Source organism: Schistocerca americana, chromosome X (genome assembly GCF_021461395.2).
Source record: "Schistocerca americana isolate TAMUIC-IGC-003095 chromosome X, iqSchAmer2.1, whole genome shotgun sequence".
Classification (NCBI taxonomy): Eukaryota; Metazoa; Arthropoda; class Insecta; order Orthoptera; family Acrididae; genus Schistocerca; species Schistocerca americana.
This window is the reverse complement of record NC_060130.1, coordinates 612695906-612719251: the sequence shown is the minus strand read 5'-3', so window position 1 is coordinate 612719251 and position 23346 is coordinate 612695906. Positions and strand designations below refer to the sequence as shown.

General features: G+C 38.5%; 1 protein-coding gene across 8 annotated transcripts in view; it reads right to left on the bottom strand.

Moving 5' to 3' along the window:
- LOC124555023 (phosphatidylinositol 4-phosphate 5-kinase type-1 alpha) overlaps positions 1 to 23346 on the bottom strand; it is a 319011-nt gene that overhangs the window by 214005 nt on the left and 81660 nt on the right. The gene's annotated exons all lie outside the window — the stretch shown is intronic.

Below are 23346 nucleotides of genomic sequence, written 5' to 3'. Positions count from 1 at the left end.
GAAAGGGGAAAATATAGTTTACTGAGCCAGACTACAACACCTTCAAAGATTCAGAAAATAAAATTTGCTGTAATGTTCACTAGAAGAAGCAATATGAATTTACAAAAAGGAAGGTGTAAATATTATATTTTGTGTGTTCGGCTTTTCTCACTAAAATACGCTTTGTTGTAAACATAAATACTATCAACAACTTTGAATAAATTAAGCATGTTTATAATTTCAGACAGAACTTTATGAAAACAAAGCTAATGCCTTCAGGTATTACAACAGAATTCAAAAGAAAATGGGGAACCTTGATGTCATAGATGCTACCAAGAAACAATCTTTCTATCATGCTATTAAGACAGTACTTGTTTGTGATTTTATTACTGAAATTAACATGGTAAATAAATGTTAAAAGAAATTTACTAATCAAAACTTCACTTCATTTTCTAAACAAAGTGTCTTTGCACGTAAGAGAGAGTCTAAAAACATGTTACCATATGAAAAAATGTCTTATATTATTCAATATTACAACACAGTATAGGCACTGATGAGACTACCACCATACAACTCCCCATCATTAAAATATCACAGCTCCACCTTGTGCAGAATATTCAGAGTTTTGGTTAACACAATGACGAAGTTTGAAATTTTCTTTCTGCTGCTAATTAACATTATCCCAAGATACTTCACACAACAGAATGGCATTTAGGCATTTATAACTACATGACAGACAGAAAATAAGGTCAAACAAATTTTACATTACAAAATAGATCAAATTATTATTAAACACCATTTTACATGTTACCTATAAGGAAAAGGGACTGGCTACTCAGTACCACAATGCTGACTCTCTCTCTCTCTCTCTCTCTCTCTCTCTCTCTACACACACACTCTTTCCCTCACTTCACAGATACAATGCAACAACAATGAATTCTACACTATTCAAAGACTTGGCAATTACAATCAAACATTTTTACAGGGGCTACTCTAAAAGCAATTTATTGTGGCACACAATTTTCAACAGTGTCTGAAAGTAATTAAGAAAATACACAACTTATTGATATAAATGACTGAAAGAAAGTTCTCTCCTGCTACCCTTTTTACTTTTAGTCAGCACCCCAACATTATAAGTGGTTATAGGTAATTCACTAGGCATTTCAGAGTGATTTCTTTTTTTCCATGTGAGAACTAAAGAGAGGGTACTTTGTGTTACAACAGAAATTATAAAATAAGTAAAGGTAATCACTCAGTGCTTATTAGAGACAGTGAGCAGTTGTCAGGCACAAACAGAATTGAAAAATGTTGTTAAGCTTTCGACTATTTAATATTTCAACTGCATCTTTGCTTTTCTTCTATCATCCATGCCTGTTCTCTCCTCTATTTTTATTGTTTTTCTCATTTCCAGCTACCCATTTACTTTATATTTTATGAACACGCACTCTGTGATGTCCAGTCAATAAACACTTACAATGTTGTAATTACAGAGATGAAAGACAATTTCGAATAAGCTATGTGATGTTTTAGATTGGCTGGTGGTACAACAACAACACCAACAACGACAACAACAACAACAACAACAACGACGACAAGAGCAGTCTGGTGACACAGTTTACATAAGACTGACAGTGTGTTAGATGTATCAAGAGCATTAGTGTGACAGAAAGACTGAGCAGCAATCTGCAGCTGTTTGCTTATGATGCTGTGGTGTTCAGGAAGGCGTCATCGTCGAGTGACTGTAGAGGGATACGAGGTGACTTAAACAAAATTTCTAGTTTGTGTTAGGAGTGGCAGCTAGCTCTAAATGTAGAAAAGTGTACGTTAATAGATGTACATGTATAAATCAAACACATCCTTTACAACTCATAGTAAAAGAACTGAAATATTAATAATGAATGAAGATCAGTTACTGGCGACTGGAACTGCTAACACTGAAGAGGGTTATATTAAAGAACTGCAGAAACAATACAATACAAAGTGATACCTGAACACAATTTAACATCACATGCAGTATATTTCTGTAATCATAGTTTGATACGAGGGAGGGAGAGAGGGACAGAGAGAGAATAATGAAAATTACGTTTGTAATCAGGGACTGTTTTCTAAACGGGATCTTTCTGCCTAATTACGAAACACACACAAACGCACTTCGTGAAAGTGTATCAGTATTCTGTTATCAAAACCCTTTGCATTCTAGAGTCCTTACACATTTTTATTTCTTAAATTTCTCAGACTGTAGAGATATATCATCTTAATTTTTGTGGGTAGGCATTCAAGATTACAATGGACTGATATCTGGAACTATCTTTGCTGCAACCCATTTGTGTAAAAATAGCAACTGTAAGTACACTACTGGCCATTAAAATTGCTACACCACGAAGATGACATGCTACAGACGCGAAATTTAACCAACAGGAAGAAGATGCTGTGATACACAAATGATTAGCTTTTCAGAGCATTCACACAAGGTTGGCGCTGGTGGCGACACCGACAACGTACTGACATGAGGAAAGTTTCCAACCGATTTCTCATACACAAACTGCAGTTGACCGGCGTTGCCTGGTGAAACGTTGTTGTGATGCCTTGTGTAAGGAGGAGAAATGCGTACCATCACATTTCTGACTTTGATAAAGGTCGGATTGTAGGCTATCGCGATTGCGGTTTATCATATGGCGACATTGCTGCTCGCGTTGGTCGAGATCCAGTGACTGTCAGCAGAGTATGCAATCGATGGGTTCAGGAGAGTAATATGGAACGCCATGCTGGATCCCAATGGCCTCATATCACTAGCAGTTGAGATGACTGTAATAGATCGTGCAGCTACGTCTCGATCCCTGACTCAACAGATGGGGACGTTTGCAGGACAACAACCATCTGCATGAACAGTTCGACGACGTTTGTGGCAGCATGGACTATCCGCTCAGAAATCATGGGTGTGGTTACCCTTGACGCTGCATCAGACAGGAGCTCTTGTGATGGTGTACTCAACGAGCTACCTGGGTGCACGAATGGCAAAACGTCATTTTTTCGGATGAATCCAGGTTCTGTTTACAGCATCATGATGGTTGCATCCATGTTTGGCGACATCACGGTGAACACACATTGGAAGCGTGTATTTGTCATCGCCATACTGGTGTATCACCCGGCGTGATGGAATGGGGTGCCATTGGTTACACGTCTCGGTCACCTCTTTTTCGCATTGATGGCACTTTGAACAGTGGACGTTATATTTCAGATGTGTTACGACACATGGCTCTACCCTTCATTCGATCCCTGTGAAACCCTACATTTCAGCAGGATAATGCATGAGCGCATGTTGCAGGTCCTGTATGGGCCTTTCTGGATACAGAAAATGTTTGACTGCTGTCCCGGCCAGCACATTCTCCAGATCTCTCAAAAATTGAAAATGTCTGGTGAATGGTGGCCGAGCAACTGGCTCATCACAATAAGCCAGGCATTACTCTTGATGATCTGTGGTATCGTGTTGAAGCTGCATGGGCAGCTGTACCTGTACACGTCATCCGAGCTCTGACTCAATGCCTAGGCATATCAAGGCCATTATTACGGCCAGAGGTGCTTGTTCTGGGTACTGATTTCTCAGAATCTGTGCACCCAAATTGCGTGAAAATGTAATCACATGTCAGTTCTAGTATCATATATTTGTCCAATGAATCCCCGTTTAACATAAAAAAATGGTTCAAATGGCTCTGAGCACTATGGGACTTAACTGCTGAGGTCTGGAAAGGTAAGAGTTTCACCAGCATTAGTTAGTTAACAACTGTCAAAGAGGAAAATATTTAAGGAAGAGCCAGTACTGTGATTACATAGATTTTTTTTTGGAGTAATGCTTGTTGATGTTCTTCATGGTTATGTGGCCGGGTATCATCATCCTGGCGACATGATATTTCGATGGTGTAACTGACCGCCACCTCCAGGGGAGATTGCAGGTGCACAATCACACTGGAACTGAGGTAACATCAAGTATAGCAGCTCCTTTATACCACAGGAACAGGCCGCTGCATGTGCGCGAGAAGCAAAACGGGTACCCTCTGTGAAGCGAAGAATTGCAGTGCTGCCAGCGGTAGAAACTGACAAAGGCAATGAATTGCAAATTAAGGTGCACCTGGTTGACAACCAGACTACTGTTATTTTATATCTGATCAAATAAATGCAACATCTTGCTTAAAGGAAAACCTTTATCTCTATTAATAATGTCATCAGATAATCTTATTTCAATGGACTCCTGAAGTACACAATCCCCATAATGGGAAGTCAGAGTGATAGCTTGGGTCCTTTTAAATGATATAGTATGTCGTTCATTGAGATAATGTTCAACAACAGTAGATTTTTCAGGCTGGAGCAAATGTGTGTGATATTGATGTTCCACATATTGCTCATGAAGTGTGCTAATAGTCTGTCCAATATAAGCCTTTCCATAATGATGAGGAATTTTATACAGCCCACCCTTCATTAATCCCGAACCATCTTTAACAGATCCAAGAAGGGTTCTAGTTTTGGTCAAATGCAAAAGGACACTTTTAACATTGTATTTTTTGAGGATTCTTGAAATTTTTGAAGACATACTTCCTTCAAAGGGTAAAAAAGCAACTGATCTACAAGTGTCCATTAATGAAAAGCACGAACAAGCAAACTGAAAAGCACAAACAATTTGATGATCAGTATATCCATTTTGCCTGAAAACGAAATGATGGTGAAGAGAGCTTACGCTATTTCAGATTCTGATAATTTGCTGCAGGAACTGGATTATCTTAAGGTTGTTTTCAAGTCAAATGGATACACTGATCATCAAATCGATTGTGCTTTTCAATTTGCTCATTCGTACTTTTCAACAATGAACACTTTTAAATCAGTTGTTTTTTTTTACCTTTTGCAGGAAGTACTTCTCAGAAAATTTCAAGAATCCCCAGAAAACACAATATTAAAAGTGTCCTTTTGCCCTTGGTCAGAACTAGGGCCCTTCTTGGATCTGTCAAAGATGATTCAGACTGGGGTATATAAAATTCACTGTCATTGCAGAAGGGCTTATATTGGATTGACTATTTGCACACTTCACTTCATGAGCAATGTGTGGAACATTAACATCACACACATTTGCTGCAGTCTGAAAAATGTGCCTTTGCTGAACAAGGTCTTGATGAAGAACATAATATGTCATTTAGAGATATGCAAATTATTGCTCTGGCTTCCCATTACTGGGGTTATGTACTTCAGGAATCCATCAAAGTAAGATTAGCCAAAGACATTATTAGTAGAGATAAAGGTTTTTTTTTTTTTTTTTTTTTTTTTTTTCTTTCAGAGGGCAGCCCTTTCGCTTCTTGTGCACACGCAATGGCCTTTTCTTGGGGTATAAAGGAGACACTGAATCTGATGTTACCTCAGTTTCGACATGATTGTGCACCTGCAATATCACCTAAAGATAGCAGCCAGTTAGACCATCAAAATACCGTGTCATCAGGACGATGAAACTAGGCAGTGAAGAGCATCATCAAGAGCCAGTACTTCTCCCCTGATGTCAAAGTGCACAATGTCAGTATGAGAGTCTAAATGGGTTTTATCTTACTATGTCATTCCCACTCATACAGCACATTGTTGAAACAGTGATGCATCTGTGGAATCAGTGGCTCTAAATGGGCGATACACAAAGGGTACTGCACCAAGCCACAATAGGACCACAGCACAAGATGAATGTCATCTTATCTACATGGCTGTAACAAAACATTAGAAGAACCAGTATTTGAAGAAGACGATGCAACTGTTATGCTGTCACCATTGTATACAGAACTCAAAGATGATAAGAATATGGTGAGAGAGATTAGGGCACATACAGAGGCATAGAGACAGCCACTTCTACCTGGCTCAATAAGGGAGTGGAATAGGACAGAAAATAGAAAATATTGGTACAATGTACCCTCTAACATGCACTGTACAGTGACTTACTTAGTGTGTATATATATACACTGATGCAAAAAATGGCAACACCGAAAAATAATTACCATAATATAAAATAATTAAATTTCGGGAATACATTTGTCTATGTAACATATTTAAATGATTAACATTGCAAGATCACAGGTTAATGTAACTGTGAGATAAGCCACTGAAAATGTGAAAAGCTGGTATATTAATAACTGGGGTAACTGCTAGAATATTGAATGCAAGCATGCAAATGGTAGGAAAACAGTGACTGGAATGCTGTTTGTGAATGGCAGCACAACACGTCAAATCACCAGACTGAGGTACAAATTTGCAGTCAGAGTGTGTAGGATAACCATGAGAGTGCTTCTGCTGTCATATAAAATCCTATCCCAGACCCCATAGCTCCAGGTGTAGATGCCAGTGTGTCTAGCACACAGACTGGTTGGTTGCATGCCCTCAACTGGCCTCCCACTAACCAACACACGGGTCATCACTGACACCAAGGCAGAACCAACTTTCATCAGAAAACACCACACACCTCCATCTTGCCCTCCAATGAGCTCTTGCTTGACTCCATTGAAGTTGCAAACAGCAGTGGTTTGGAGTCAGTGGAACGTACGATACAGGACATTTGGCTCACAGCTGTCCCTGAAGTAACTGATCCGAAACAGTTCATTGTGTCACTGTGATGCCAACTGCCACTCAAATTGCTGCTGCACATGCAGTCTGATGCACCAGAGCCATACGCCAAAAACCTTCCCACTCGGTAGTGCCATATGGCCGTCTGGAGCTCTGTCTTCTTGGGACTGTACATTCTCGGGACCACCACTTTCAGCAATCATGTACAGTGACTACATTCCTTTCAAGTTTTTCTGAAATATTGAAGAAGGAACATTCAGCTTTTTGTAGCCCTGTTACAAGATCTTGTTAAAACTCAGTGAGGTGTTAATAAAGGTGTCTTTGTTGCCTTAAAAGCCTTCTTGACTAGCATCAACTCACCATGTCCAATCTCAACGGTAATTAATGCTCATGACCATGACAGCGCGTATTTCAAGCCAATTTGATCTGCATCATCATAGTGGCACTACTAGCAACATTGTGATGCTACTGGCATGAAATTTGAATAGACATCATCTTTCAGCTGTAGAAACATGCCTACCAACTTTTGTTTATGTTGTACAACTCCCTCTTGGTGTTGCATTTTTTTAAAATTTTTTATCCCCCTGCTGAGGTATGTAGACGGATAGTTTTACACACAATGTTGAACTGAAGTTTCAATATTGGAATGGGTGGAGATATATCTGTGCAAATTGCTTCATGCCATTTGCAGCAGGCTGCCACTACATTGGCTTTCATAGTCCAGTAAGATCTGGACTGTTACAGTATGTGATCATCATTAGTGTGCTATAAGGCAAAATTTAGTGTTTTCAGAAAAGTTTTACTCTTAGTGAGCGCAACTGGCAACCTCAATTGGTGAGCAGTACAGCACATAAATACCAAGTGTGACGGGTATTGATTCAGTTGGCTACAACATACTGCAGTGAGCTACACTGCACCCAATGTGTAGTAGGGGTTAGTGTCACTGGCTGGCATGCTGCTGATCACCAGTTCAAATTTGATCACCAGCAAATATTTGTGATTTAGTACTTATCATTTCTAGAAGATTCTCAAAATTTCATGTGTTTGTAATATTTATATATTGTGGAATATTCAATGTTTGTATAAATAGCAACTAGCTCCATGCTGGTGTCGGTTATAACTGTGCTTTCAGTGCTAAGTGTAGTACCTTACTGAAGACCCTGATTTTGGATCTGGAATATCACCATGGCCCCAACTAGGCAACATAAAGGCCATTGCCTATACAGACAGGGACAGGAATACAAGGAGTACATCGCTTCCAAGATCCGTATATTTGGGAGACCAACTGATTCCAAGATAGCAGTAAATCAGCTGGACCTTAGGCATTCATCAGTGATTTCTGGACATGTTGACCAAGACCATTGAAATGGCAAAGGATTTGATTGAGTCACCAAATGCCACAGGTGGGATGGCATAATGTGTTGGGCACATGTGTACTTTTACTTGGGTGGCACAGTGGTTTGAGAACAATGAAGAGAAGCCTGATAGCTAGGATAAATTCCAGGCTGAACAGAAGAAAATATTCAATGTAAAGCAATTGTGAGACAATATTAGCTGCAACATGTCCTTGACTTCTGATATTTCTGAAATTGCCATTTTTTAATGTTTTATTAAGTTTTCAAAGATTATGTCTATTGCTTTTTCAGTTGGTACATTTGTAAATAGGTTAGTTACATCAAAAAAGGTAAATCTGGCACCTGCAGGAATATTTATATCTTTAATTTTCGTTGCTAATTCACTTGTGTTCTTAACTGAGTATGATTTATCAAATGCATAGTACTGTTTCAGAATTTCGTACAGTAAATGGGGGACTCTGGAGGCATGTGTATTTTTAGAATTAACAATAGGCCTCAATGGAACTTGAGGTTTATGGATCTTAGGTTGAGCTCTCAGTCTTGGGGCTGTGGGATTTATTAAAATGTATGTTCTTGCTTGTTTTTCTGTGAAGAGGAAATTGCATTTATTCTGATTTTGTTTTGGAATTTTATATTTGGATCTTGTTTGGGCTTTGTTATGCTGTTTTCCGAAAAGAAAGTCAATGTTTTAGTGATGTATTCATCTTTGTACACAGAGTACTCTCTCTTTATTTAGAAGAAAACACTTTCAAGAGTAAGACAGATACAATAAAGAGCATTTTCATAAGCAATGACTACACAGCGAAAACAATTGACTTTAGACAGACAAATACTCAAATGCAAGACAACGACAACAAGTGGCCACACTGTGAAAGAAGAGAAAATACTCGCCAGTATCCCATACCTGAGCACACATGTCACAAAAAATTGCTAACCTAAAAAAAAAGTGGCAATTTCATTCTCAACTAATAATAAGTCAGGAAACTTACTCGTCCATAACATAAAATCAAACATGCAAACATACAACGAAGTATCACGTCCCAGTTGTCCTGCCTACTATGTAGAGAGAACAGGCAGAAACTTCAAAACCTGTTTTCAAGAACACATAAATGCTTTCAGGCTCAACCACTTCGAAAAATCAGTTATTGCATAATGTATGCTGGAAACGAAACATGCCATCAACAATCTATAAAACAATTTGGTAGTACTACATAATGAAGCAACTGGTAAGACCCTAAATCTGTTAGAACAACGGGAGATATACCTCCACAAAATCAAAAAGAAGAATGTACGTTAAATGAATGGACATATTTCGCACGTCACAGCTATTTCAGTAATTTTAAAGACCTATTCTAAAGTTCTTTGCTGCATATGTCAATTGTTTAATAATTATATCTTTAGCACTACAAATAAATTCATCTCTGACCGCATCATGAACAAAAACATCTGTGAAGTGTTTACAAACATGCGTATGCGAATGTGCCTCTTGAATGAAGTGATATGTACGAAAACAATGGAAAAAAGAATGTGTGCTGGTGCTAAAATGTTAAAACTGATTTTCTTGTATTATTTGGTAGGTTTACACCGTTCATCTTTTCCACTATTTGGCACATATTTTCTGCGTTTGACTTACAAAATTCATAACCTAGCATCAAACCTTTTTGTGACAGGAATATGCATTTCACCTCATTGCACTGCATACTTAAAAAAAAACAACCACGAAAAGTTGTGACTGAAGGCGTTTTTTAATTCATACCTCCAGTTTAAAACATTCAGTGAAAATCAGCAACATGCCTACATAGTGGAAGAACTATTGAACTGGGCTCAACAGTATGAAAGAAATGACACACACACACACACACACACACACACACACACTGTTTTGCTGTTTTGGCCTTATGCCACACTGTGAATTCAAATGACATAACCCAACAAAATGTCACATTTGATAGAGTTTCAGAAGACACAAATCAAGCTTCTGTGGAAAAAGAACGTCAACAACGAACAAATTCATCAACTGGTGCCAGTATATCAATGAAACACAACAGAAAAGAACTGGATGAAAGACGAAAAGGAAGGAAGATTTGGGTTTAACATCCTGTCAACATCTACGTCAGCAGAGATGGAGCACAAGGTTGGAATATTTCAAGTTCGGGGAAGGAAATTAGCAAGGCCCTTTCAAAGGAACCATCCTGGCATTTGCCTGGACCAATTTACGGAAAGCACAGAAAATTTAAATCTAGACAGCCGGATGCGGATTTGAATCACTATTGTCCTGAATGCAAGTCCAGTTCGCGAACCACTACACCACCTTGTTTGTTCAGATGAAAGAAGTATGACAGGCTCTTGAATGCGGTCCCTATGGCAATTGTGAAAGACAACCAGGACTTTGTCTCTCCATACAGCAGGTAGTAAGAGAAGAGATACAGCAGTTTATGGTAGACAGAATTGTTGGATAAAGTACACAAGAGATAATAGCCACGGATGTTGAACCCATACGTCAGGAGGTAACAGAACATTGAAGAGAAGGTGTATCAGTCTTCAGCACTGTTCTCTGCCACCAGTTGAAGGTGAGACTCTTGCCAACTAAGAATTATGCTGTAGCTGTTAAATGACAACCCAGCATTCGACCAATGCAGTTACAATCAACTCCATCAAGTATAATGCCTCTGAGAAGGACAGACATTTGAGGGCTGGTGTACAATACACCAGTATGTTTACACAGTGGATGTCCTGAATATTTTGTATGCTACTACTGAAAAAGACAACAAGTATTCGATGACTATTACACTTCAAGACATAAACCATCACAACAGATCTAGTCACGTAAGTCAACTGCAGACATTTACAATCGACCTGTCGGAAAAAACACATCACCGGATTGCAGGCGAGGTCACTTCTCAACACACTGTAATCATTCCCTGTCACCGTAAATAAATATCAAGCACTTGGCTAGCCACCAAATGCATGAAAACTAAGTGAGGTGACTTTCTACTATGGAGGTGAGAGTTTCACAAACGAAAACCCACCATGGACAACAGTTACCAAAATGTTATGAAATCTCACTGACGTCATCACTGATGGCCAACCTGTCTGGGTACCAGTTGATTCAGGGGGTTCTTTTCCTGCTTTGACAGAATATAGTCACCACAAGCAGTTTTACACTGTAGAAGATCAGAACTCCAAATTGATGGAACTATTATACAGGGTTATTACAAATGATTGAAGCGATTTCACAGCTCTACAATAACTTTATTATTTGAGATATTTTCACAATGCTTTGCACACACATACAAAACTCAAAAAGTTTTTTTAGGCATTCACAAATGTTCGATATGTGCCCCTTTAGTGATTCAGCAGACATCAAGCCGATAATCAAGTTCCTCCCACACTCGGCGCAGCATGTCCCCATCAATGAGTTCGAAAGCATCGTTGATGCGAGCTCGCAGTTCTGGCACGTTTCTTGGTAGAGGAGGTTTAAACACTGAATCTTTCACATAACCCCACAGAAAGAAATTGCATGGGGTTAAGTCGGGAGAGCGTGGAGGCCATGACATGAATTGTTGATCATGATCTCCACCACGACCGATCCATCGGTTTTCCAATCTCCTGTTTAAGAAATGCCGAACATCATGATGGAAGTGCGGTGGAGCACCATCCTGTGGTACGTTTAGCTCCCTGCTTGCTTTATTCGTCGACTTCCGCGGGCTACGCGTGAAACTTGCCCGCACGCATTCAACCGTTTCTTCGCTCACTGCAGGCCGACCCATTGATTTCCCCTTACAGAGGCATCCAGAAGCTTTAAACTGCGCATACCATCGCCGAATGGAGTTAGCAGTTGGTGGATCTTTGTTTCATCCTGAAGTGTCGTTGCACTCTTATGACTGACTGATGTGAGTGCATTTCAAGCACGACATACGCTTTCTCGGCTCCTGTCGCCATTTTGTCTCACTGCGCTCTTGAGCGCTCTGGCGGCGGAAACCTGAAGTGCGGCTTCAGCCGAACAAAACTTTATGAGTTTTTCTACGTACCTATAGTGTGTCGTGACCATATGTCAATGAATGGAGCTACAGTGAATTTATGAAATCGCTTCAATCATTTGTAATAGCCCTGTAACAAGCACACACAACAAAGGCTGCTCTGAGCCATTGTTGCAGTTGAAGACATTGTTATCCCACTGTTATCAACGAGATGTGTTCCAGACATCAGTCTAGATGCTCCCTTAAACACTGAAGGATTTGTCAACTATAAAAAGTTACTCAGTCTCGCAAAATAAATCTGCATACCTGTAATGACCACAAGTATTGCATGTTGTAAAGGAGAACTTTGGATCAGTAGCTGTAAAGAGAAAGCACAACTTATCTCTAAAGGTACAAATGTACCAACAGCCAAATAGTTTGGGACTGGCAACTCTGTGCCACTGATGAAGAATCAGGTCCAATAACACTACAAAAAACACAGTGCAGGAAACTACTATCAGACTACCAATGGGATCTCGTCTGACTGGGGACCAATGTCAGTGAGAGTTAGTCACTTTGTACCAAATTCTGGATGCTTTCAAATCCAGAGTAGAGAAAAGAATGAACAGGTGTCCCATGGGAAAACACTGTATCAAGATGGAGGATCATCCACCAACCAGTCAATGCTCATGTAATGTGGTGTTGGCTGAACAGCACACGATTTTGAAGGAAGTAGAGAAAAAGATGCAAGATGGCATTATTGAACCTTCAGAGTGTCCTTGGTCCTCTCCTGTGGTCCTCACGAAGAAAAAGGATGGCACACGGCATTTCTACATGACTACCTACGACTGAACAAAAAAAAGTCAGTCAGTCTAGACACTGACGTGCACTGACGACATACTAAACTACTTGAATGGAACAAATTATTTCTCAACTATGGATATGCAGATAGGCTGCTAGCAAATAGAGTTTGGTGCAGGCTGCCAAGGCAGAGACTGCCTTTGTAACTCGTGACAGCCTCCACGAGTTCAAAGTTACGCCGTCTAGACTGTGTAACGCTCCGGTCACATTCAAGCTTATGATGAACAACCTGCTTTGACACATTAAATGGATGATGTGTTTTGCTCTCTGGATGACATCATTGTTGTTTTCAAATGCATTTGAAGAACTTGTAAGCTGGCTAACAACTGTGCTGAAGTGTGTTCATACTGCAGGCAGCTGAATCCTAAAAAGTGGTGCTTCTGCGTCAACCAAGAAATAAAAATCTTTGGCAACCCAGTTAATTGCTGCTGAACATAGGGGAGATCCAGCTTTTTAAAACTATAGAAGTCTTGAATAAGAAATAACTGACAAAAGGAGAATTCCAGTTAATAAGCGGAACATTGTATAGGAGAAATTATGATCCAAGAGAACATAAATAGATGCTTCATCATCCCAGCTCGTCTACTGCCAGCTATCTTGGAGTATTTCCATGGCACTCTAAGATTTGGTCACCTCAGATTCATGAAGACTCTGCACAGAACCCCGGTATCACTGACCAGGACTCTACCGAACCATTAGACACTATGTGAGGCAATGAATGGAAACGACAGCAGTGGAAACTTGTGCCACAGTTGCCTCCACGGAATCCAATTCCAACTCAGCCCGCAACTGTACCATTCTACTGCACTGGAATCTACCTTTTTGGGATGTTCCAAAAGGTGACATATGGGAATTGATGGATAATAGCCTGCACTGGCTACCTCATCTGCTACGCCATCAGCAAAGCTGTGCCGAGTGCCAAAGCTCTTGAAATTGCAAGGTTCTTTGTAAAAGGCCCAATTCTGAAGCAGAGAGTAACCCATGTGATCATCTCTCATCACGGAAAAGTTTTCCAGTCGAGACTAGCATTAGAAGTAATCTCATGTTGCGACAGCAGCCATAGGATGACAGCTGCTTACCATAAAAAGGCAAATTTCCTCACAGAACAATGTAATAAGGTTTTAGCAGAAATGCTCTTGATGTACACAGATGTCAAACAGAGAGACTACAGTACAATGCTACACATTGTAACTTTTGGTTATAATACAGTGAAACAAGACAGAACAGGATCCACACTGTTCTTTCTGCTCCATGGTTGCAAAGCTGGAACGGTGATGGATACCTTTTTCCTGTTTCAAATCAGATGGCACTCAAGATGACTCCGTGACATACCTTGTCACCAGGACCAACAAAGCAAAACAGTTGGCTTGTGTACAGTCACTAGATACTCAGTAGGTCACAGCACTATAACACCAAGAATTGGACAGTGAGGGCAGACTGAGAGACTTGGTATACAGAAAGTCTGACGATCAGAAAAGTTACCAATGTGCTACTCTGGGTCATACCATATGCTTCGTCGCTTGTCAGACATCACATAGGAAGTGGAGGGCTATGGTCTTCATCAAGAAGGCAGAAATTGCAGAGACATAGTCCATGTCCTCCCTACTACAGTCTTGAGGCACTTATGGGGACTTCTCTTTTGAGGAAACTTAAGGCCCACTCAATGGCTGAAAAGCTTTGACAGGAGGGGCCCTACCTTCGATACTCATCACAGTGAAAAGTACATGACAACACAACCTGAATGTAACATATGCTGCCATACAAAGAACTACTGACAAGATCTAGGTTTAGGATGCTGTAGTTGGCTTCAACGAGAACTTCTGATAGGATGGGTCACTGTTCTGAGCAATGCTGAGAGTTGTGCTGTATCCAATGTGGAGTAGTGGTTAGGATTGTGGCTGGTGTGCTGCAGGTTGCCAGCTCAAATCCGATCACCAGCAAGTATTTGCCATTAGTATCATTTCTAGAAGATCCCCAAGTTCCAGAATATTCTATGTCTGTATATACAGCACCATTCTTTACACTGTAGGAAATACTGTAACAAATATTTCTGAAGGGATTTTGTTTTACCGTTACTATTTTCTGGCCTAAGCCCATTGTCAGACAGTGGTATTGACTTCTTTGAAAGTTTTATAGTTGCATCTCCATGAACAGCCCTCCTTTAGATATTACAAGACAAGAGCTTAATTTTCTTTTACAATCCATATTGATCAATGAACTAAACTAAATACAAGATAGTAGCTTTGACTTTGCAAATTTTACTATCTCAAGATGGCCTTAGGCCTGAAATTAGTGACAATACAATAAAAAATCACTCAAAAAACAACCTTGTGGCTGGTTGCAATATTTTGTAAACTATAATTTAAGAAAACACCTGTTGTGTTCTCTAAGCAAAATTGATAAAATAAAGCACCACACTGGCTCCTGGAGCTCAGGTCCATTCTTTCTGTATGTTGGTGTCCATAATAAACATGCTTTCAATGTTAAGTGGTATACTGCACTGACAATGGTCTTTTCGGATTTGGACTAACTAATGGTTATGAAGTGACAACATAATGTCAACACCCCTGTGGATTGTGGGCAATATGACCCGAAAACTCAGGAAGTTGAGAGAGAGATTTAGAAACAGCTCTCTTTCAGGGTATAAAGTACATATTCTTCTTAGCATTGCTGTTTTCACCAATGTTGGTATATATTCTTTGATGCAAAAAATCAATCTCTCTGTACATTCTTTGAAGCAAACACTTGTGTCCAAGTGTCCATCATGGATTTAAAATATGGCTACAAATTTTATAACGCCAAACTTGTCAAACAAATTTCTTAATCACAAATCTTAGCCTCCAACTGTTCCTCACTGCACAAATTGCACATGAAATTACACTCCTCTTACACACAACGGATGTGTGTTCCACAGAAGTGAAGAAGATAGTGCAGTGATACAGCACAGAGTTGAATGGCATAAGAATATGCAAATATCCCAGCAAGTGAAATGAAGTGCAATGTATTTTAGGAACTCACTACTCACTGTTCAAGAAACTTTCTTGAGAACAAGTGATACAAAATTACGAAGAATTTTAATAATGTTTAAGATCTCACCTTTCTTGCACTTATTTGAGTTGTTATAAAATTAATTTATTATCTGTGAAAAGTGTTCTTTTCCTTTAAATTTTCAGCAGAAGCTGTAACATTCACATACTCAACAGCTTACATCAACATGGAAACATACTCCAGCAACAGCCATGTGTAGTGAAAATGTATACGAAGTTAGCTGCAGATTCTCTGAATATACAGCCAAATAAATCAGCTATCTGACATTAGCCTCTTACATAAAGCATGCACTATTCTGAATAATAGTGTCACAGCTTGGGGATAGCAAGAGAAGGGGAGGAAGCATTATAGTGAAAAGCTGAGATCATTTCCATTTCAAAATGCAGGCCTTTAAAACTTTTTCCAGTTGTCTTGCAGTGGGGCATTTTGCATATTTCAATATAGGTTACCGTATTTACTCGAATCTAAGCCACACTCAAATCTAAGCCGCACCTGAAAAATGAGACTCGAAATCAAGGGAAAAAAAAAATCCCGAATCTAAGCCGCACCTGAAATTTGAGACTCGAAATTCAAGGGGAGAGAAAAGTTTTACACCGCACCTCTAAATCAAAACAAAGTTGGTCCATTGTAATATGAGATACACTTTAGGTCAAATGTATGACGATACAGCTACAGTAGTTTGGTTCGAGTCATAAGCTTAGCAGTTAAGCTTTACCAGGTAGGCATTTCTATGCGTCAGGCGCTCCGTCCGTATTTATACGGCTACCCTTCCTTTTTCACGTGCTTTGTCTGGTTAGAAGTGATTGCCTATTATTCTTTGATCTGATAAGTGCCGTTTGCTTTGGTATAGGTTTTTACATCACTCTAAGCTGAAAATTCATTATTGTACTGTGTCATGCATTGTTTGTCGCATTCTGATAATGAGTGTTTACGGCATGTCGCCGCTCGCGGCATGACTTGCTTTTGTGCGCACTACCGCCGCTTACAATTAAAAGAAAAAAAGAGGAATCATCTCACTAGTGAAACAATGGCAAGAGACTGCTATTTGTTGTTACTTACACTGCTGCTTTCTTTGATAATGATAAACAAGAACCAAATAATAGGCTGCATATGATAGAAGATGTTCTAGACGAGAGTTTATCGAAAATTTTTCTCCGTTTGAAAATCTTTGCAGACGTGTCTTTAGTACATTACATTCTGCACAGAAATTAGAGTCATCTTAGATTTAAAAATCTAGTCAGTTGCCTTGCTTCATTTCCGACTGTATCACTATTCGGCATAAGAATAATACAAATATAAACATGACATTATACGTATATTCTTCCGTGCTTGCTGTTGTCTCACTCTTAGTTCCGTAGTTTATTAGGCAGACAGGATTTAAATGAGATAGCAGCAAACTCGAAAGAATACATGGCAAAATGTTTACATTCGTATTATTCTTATGGTGCAGAGAATACTGCATGTGATTCACAATTCATGAAAGTTCCTATTAGCAACCATCTCTTGTCACAGGTAGGAAAAAATTCAGAACGTAAAGTTAGCCATATTGACAGACAAACATCCCAAACAGTCTTTCCAGTCGGATTTTCGTAGTACATTGAAAGGCTGCTACATTCGAAGATGAACAATACGGAAAATGTATTTACTTCGTTGGATAATGTATGAAAACGCAGTGTTCGAAACTCGGGGCGGAGAAAAAAAGCTCGTCTTCCACCTTTTTTTTTAAATTTGTTTACTGACGCAGAGGTTATGGCGCCAATATTTATCTTTTTGCCTGCAAAGCATGCCTGTGTAGTGCTACATATATTCGACGGCAGACGTTAGTTGTGGCGGCATCTACCAACATTTTTCATAACTTCTGCTTACTCAGCACTCGATTCTAAGCCGCAGGCGGTTTTTTGGATTACAAAAACTGGAGAAAAAGTGCGGCTTAGATTCGAGTTATAAAAATAGAAGGTCACATGCCCCAAGGATAAACAATAAAATATTTACTTTTCTTTACATTGGAATTTCAAAATTGCACTTTCATACTTTCAACATGATACTGATTTTGAATCTATATGTTTACTACTGAACTTCAAATTCAAGATGACGACAACATTCGAGGCCTGTAGCAAATATCTTTGTTCCTGAAAAACTAATTTCTCTGACTGTATTCAATATTTCACACACAACATGGTTAGCCAGTGTCCAATGAGACAAATATTGTTTACTGCTGAATTCACTGCATCCCATGATTCAGGTTACCGAATATGTTTTGTAACAGTTGATATAACTAAGAGTTTCTTAAAGTATGTTCTTCATAAATGCCATAATATTTTGTGCATCTTACTTAACCGATACTTTTACTAAAACACTGAGGTATGTTAAATACAACTATAAATTTTTTGGTCTGCATGAGACCAAAGGAGACACATGTGTCTGATATGCCATGAAGAGTAACTCATTTGCTAGTTACTGTCACACAAGTAGATATGAATGAGTAATGTGAAAATGTTTCATATCATCCATGCACAACATCCACTACTGATGACTGTATTTCCTTATTTGTGATCATGGCTCATCACTCAATGACAATTCCTTGCCTATGAATCATCACCTACAAGTATTCACACCAAAAATTTAAGGTGTTCTCGGGCAAATCATTAATCACTATATTCATGCCTTTGTTTCAATTAAGGCCAAAATACAGGACATCTTTCAATAAGGGCCAAAACTACAATGTATGGTGACATGAGAAGTAATTCAAAATAGGGAAACGCCGGTTAAAAAGAAAATTTCTACATTAAAAACAGAGGTTTTGAAATCAAGAATTTGACTATTGACAGAAAATAAATTCAATTTGTAGCTAATCAGTTAAAGTCTTTCTATGGACAGTAAGAATTAATGCAGTAAATGTTAATTTAAACCCACTTTCCTGAGGTATGCACAGTTCTTAAAAAGTTACGAACATTTGTCAACCACTACAAGAACCATTTTTGTTTCTTGTTTTTGTACAAATGACTTCTTTGAACAGCTGCAATAAAGTCCATAACAACTGAACCTATCCAGTTTCAATAAATCAATTATGCTCCTATGATGACCATGGACATAATCATGAGTCATTTTGAGCAATTTTTATATTAGAATAACAGTTTCAGTCCGTATTTTAAAAATCAATATACAAAAATTCTGACAAATTCTGGAGGTTTTGTAGAAATTATTTTTACTTCTCTCTCTCAAATGGGCCAGCAGAAAAGCAACTGACTAAATGCAATATAAAAGAAGGATTAATACATAAAATAACATATTATTATGCAACAACAATTCCTGTGTGATGAAAGGTATCGCACAAAGTAATAATTTTTCATACAATTTGTTACTTGGAATTGCAATGCAAGGTTATTAACATACATCTTTATAATACTGTTTTCAAACAAAATTACTTTATAACATGCTTACACATATTCTGCACTGAGACATGCAATGAAGTATAACACGTAGACCTACAGACAACAATAAAAATGCACAAAGACAATAATATACACACATTTCAATTCTTCAAGTATAACAATACACAACATTAAGACATTGTACAGTATTTACAACAACTAAATATATAATAAGCCAGCATACAAATAGAACACATCTGAAATAAATAACAGACAGTAACAAACTCTTTCCTTGTCTTACAAAATAAAATAAACCAACAAAAACAAAAGACTTTTATGATGACATCTTGCCTAAAATGCTACAAGCATTAACTGCTATGTGCAACATGAAGTCCAACTGTATTACCAGCTGACACACAATGAAAGCCTTAGTAAAAGGAGATACAATAATATACTTTTAGGAATAAAACATTCACCATATATGAATTAGATACTCATAATGAAGAAACCTGTTCTTTAGAAAATTATGTACACTACCTGTACAACTGTTCATTTGGCATTAAACAGTCACAGCTCATTTGTACTGCCAGTTACAACTTCTGATCATTTAGAAACCTTTTGTAGCTTACCAGATGTACATCTACACCTAAGCAATCCACCATGATTTAGAAATGTGTTTTCAGTGTCATATTTGAGAAAACTGCCTCTCAACATAATGAATCATGTGTAATTTCCTGTAAACTACTGTGTATCTTCAGTCTAAATGCTTGCATAGTTTTGATGTGGTCCATTCAGTTCATGTCTCTAAATGAATAAAACTACAGAAACATAAATTAGCTTTCATCTTTGGTTATTTAACTTAAAAAGGAGCTGTGTTTGTTGCAAGGTGTCCATGAAGAAAGTGTGTGGAGAGCTGGAACTAATAGCGATGAGCCAAAATATTGTAACCACCTGCTTAACAGCTTGTTTTTCCATTTAAGGAAATAAATACATCACTGATTCTAAGTATCTGGGATCCAACAGTTTGTTGGTATGTTTATGGAGGTCTGTAGCATTATATGTCAACGTACAAGTCATGTAAATCACATAAATAACTGAAACTTCCTGGCAGATTAAAACTGTGTGCCTGACCGAGACTCGAACTCGAGACCTTTGCCTTTCGCGGGCAAGTGCTCTACCATCTGAGCTACCGAAGCACGACTCACGCCCGGTCCTCACAGCTTTACTTCTGCCAGTATCTCGTCTCCTTTTGCAAAGTTTGGAAGGTAGGATAGCCAACCATTTAGCACCTAGCGGTAGTTTCACTATCCTCCTACTTCTTTCTGTAGACATGACAGCAGCACATGAACATTCAACCAGCTTTGCCATTTTCAAGATAGTTGTTCACAAGCTCCATGCAATAATAATCTGCCTTTTGTCAAAGTCATTTATCTCAATGGATTTCCCCATTTGCAGCCCATATCTTCAACACAGTAATCCCCTGTCTGTGTCTGCTCCACTTACACACGTTTGTTACTGCGTCAAGTGCCCGAAAAGACTCCAGGCTGCATCCCCTGTTGCAGTGGGCAGTGGTCGTAATGTTTTGGCTTATTAGTGTATGTTATAAACTGCTTATGGCTGTGAAGCACATCTACAGATAGTGAGCATCATATTGGTCTCTCATTACTGTGAATGCGTATCTGATCTCTCAAGATTTTCCTGCTGGCAGCCAAGATCACAGAGGATCCCTGTCTTGCACCCACCTAGTGATGTGCAGTGATTAAGAGACTGAACCCACATTCAGGAAAAAGTTTCAAATGCCCAGCAGGTCATTCATATTTACAGTTTTTGTGGTTTCACTAAATCACTTAAGGCAGATGCCAGGATACTTCCTTTCAAAGAGACACAGCTGCTGAACCTGAGCATCTGTTTCACCCCAATGGCTTTATTATGAATGGTCTGCTAAACAATAATCTTTCCTGCCTCTTTTGGATGTATATTTCACTTCAACAACAGTGGAAGATTACATGTGGTCTTGAGGATGGTGTTCCAGAAAACACATGTCAGAAAAAGCCACAAACAAGTCTGAGGCAGAGGCTGCCACTAAAAATGAGTCACGGGCTGGCAATACTTATTATGTATGTAGCAACACTTATTACGTTTGTGCAGCAATTTCTCCCTCAACTTTATTCAAACAAAAACAAAGCAGGAAAGTCGCATAGGCCATCCCACAAGCAACGGAAAATAGAGGGTACAGTGAGCTGTGGACCACTGGCAATCAGCATGAACACTGCATCTCACCTAGATGATGAGACCAGCCTCAGTTCCCTTCAAGGACTGTAAACATAAGTGTTCAGATTTTTAAAGCATCAATCCAAGAGCAAAACCAGTCCTCTGCTTTTGATGAAAGTGGGAAAGGATTATGTAAATCTTATTCCTTCTGAAATGTACTCGACTGCATATTTCTCAATGTGCACTGTATGATGGAAATCTGTGCAGATATCATGGGCAAATGAGGGACACAAACGACTGCAAGTAGTCATTGTAGGGACATGGTGCTTGGGTGTAGGACAAGTATTTTTAACTTTTTATGTGTAATGTGAAATTCCAAGTTTTTTAATGAATGCCTGCCACACTGCAAATAAGATAGGAACAATAATGCTATGATACCAGTAGTTAACTGCCAACGTGTTTTAAATTTCCTAATGCTGGACAGGCACATGAACCCAGAAACCAGCCTTTTACAAGCACTACTCTTTCTTCCAACAGTCCTAGTCCTGTAAGGTATGAAAGGGCATTAATGTGACGTTTGGAAAGTAGGAGTTAGGTACTGGCATGAATGAAGATGTGGGTCTGGTCATGGGTCATGCCCCAATAGTTCAGATGATACGAGCATTTCTCACAAACAATGAGGTTTTGTGTTCGTATCACAGTCCGACACACAGTTTTAACCTGGCAGTTTCAAAACAGTCCACGTTCGACTGCAGAGAGGAAGATTCGTTCTGCCAAAGTGTTAACTACAAAATCAAACAATTCGTTTTTCTACAGAAAGTGGTGATGCTTTTATATTAGGCATTAACATCAGTATGAAATACAAAGTACTGGGCTGGAAATTTTTAACAAGAAGTGTTAGACTTACAAAAAATGAAAAACATGTATGTGTGCCTTGTGAAAACAATAATACGAAAAACATTATGAAATGATCAGTTTTTAGCTAAATAACATTAAATTGGCTTTTTTAACAGATATCATGAAATTTTTAATTTTGCTGTATAAAAATATTATAATTCTCAGGATGGCAGTTTATTAATAATCCTAACTGACAGATAATGAATGATAAAATTGCATTTTGTCCTCTACTCTCGTCAAGCCTGAGGCTCATGTATAATTTTAAAATAATGGTTAATTTCCTGAGTAACAATCTTTGATGTGATGACGAAAATACCACCAAATTTGACCAAAGTAATACTGAATCTGACAACATAATTGATTTTAGGAAAAAGCACAAAATTTGCCAAAAACACCACCAAATTTGACAATAAATAACACTGAAGTTGGCAACAATAAATAACAGCGAAACAGGTAAAAAATAACACAGAATATGTCAAAAAAGCAACAAATTTGGCAACAAACCTCACACCCAATTTGGTAAAAAGGTACTAAATTTGCAACAAAAGCACCGAATTTGGAAAGAAAGGGCAGTGAATTTGGAGAAAAGTAACAATAAAGTTGGCAAAAAATAACACCAAATTTGGCAAAAAAATAACACTGAATTTGGCAAAAAATAACACTGAATTTGGCAAAAAATAGCACCAACCTTGGCCACAAAAAAAGATTTTTTCCTGTCCCTATTTTAATAACAAATGGATGTGGTTAGGTTGTAAAGTATCAAGGAAGTCACTTGCAAAGTATCTTAGAAAAACTATAACCATTACACTTCAGTAAGGTATACCAAACGCAACATCTACTTGTTATTAGAAACTATCCTGATAATCATACCAGCTTCTACCGTCTGTACATTCAGCAATAGTTTGAGGGCACTTGACCTTTCCTGTCCTTGCATCCCACTTCAATAGCCAATATTTTGTAACCTTGAATGGAGAGCATGAAATAAATCATAAAAGAAATCAAATTCTATTTAATACCAAAGGTTTTTGTGTTGTGCCACTTTTTCCAGCTTTTAATGGGAGCTATGACACAAACCATCTGCAAAAC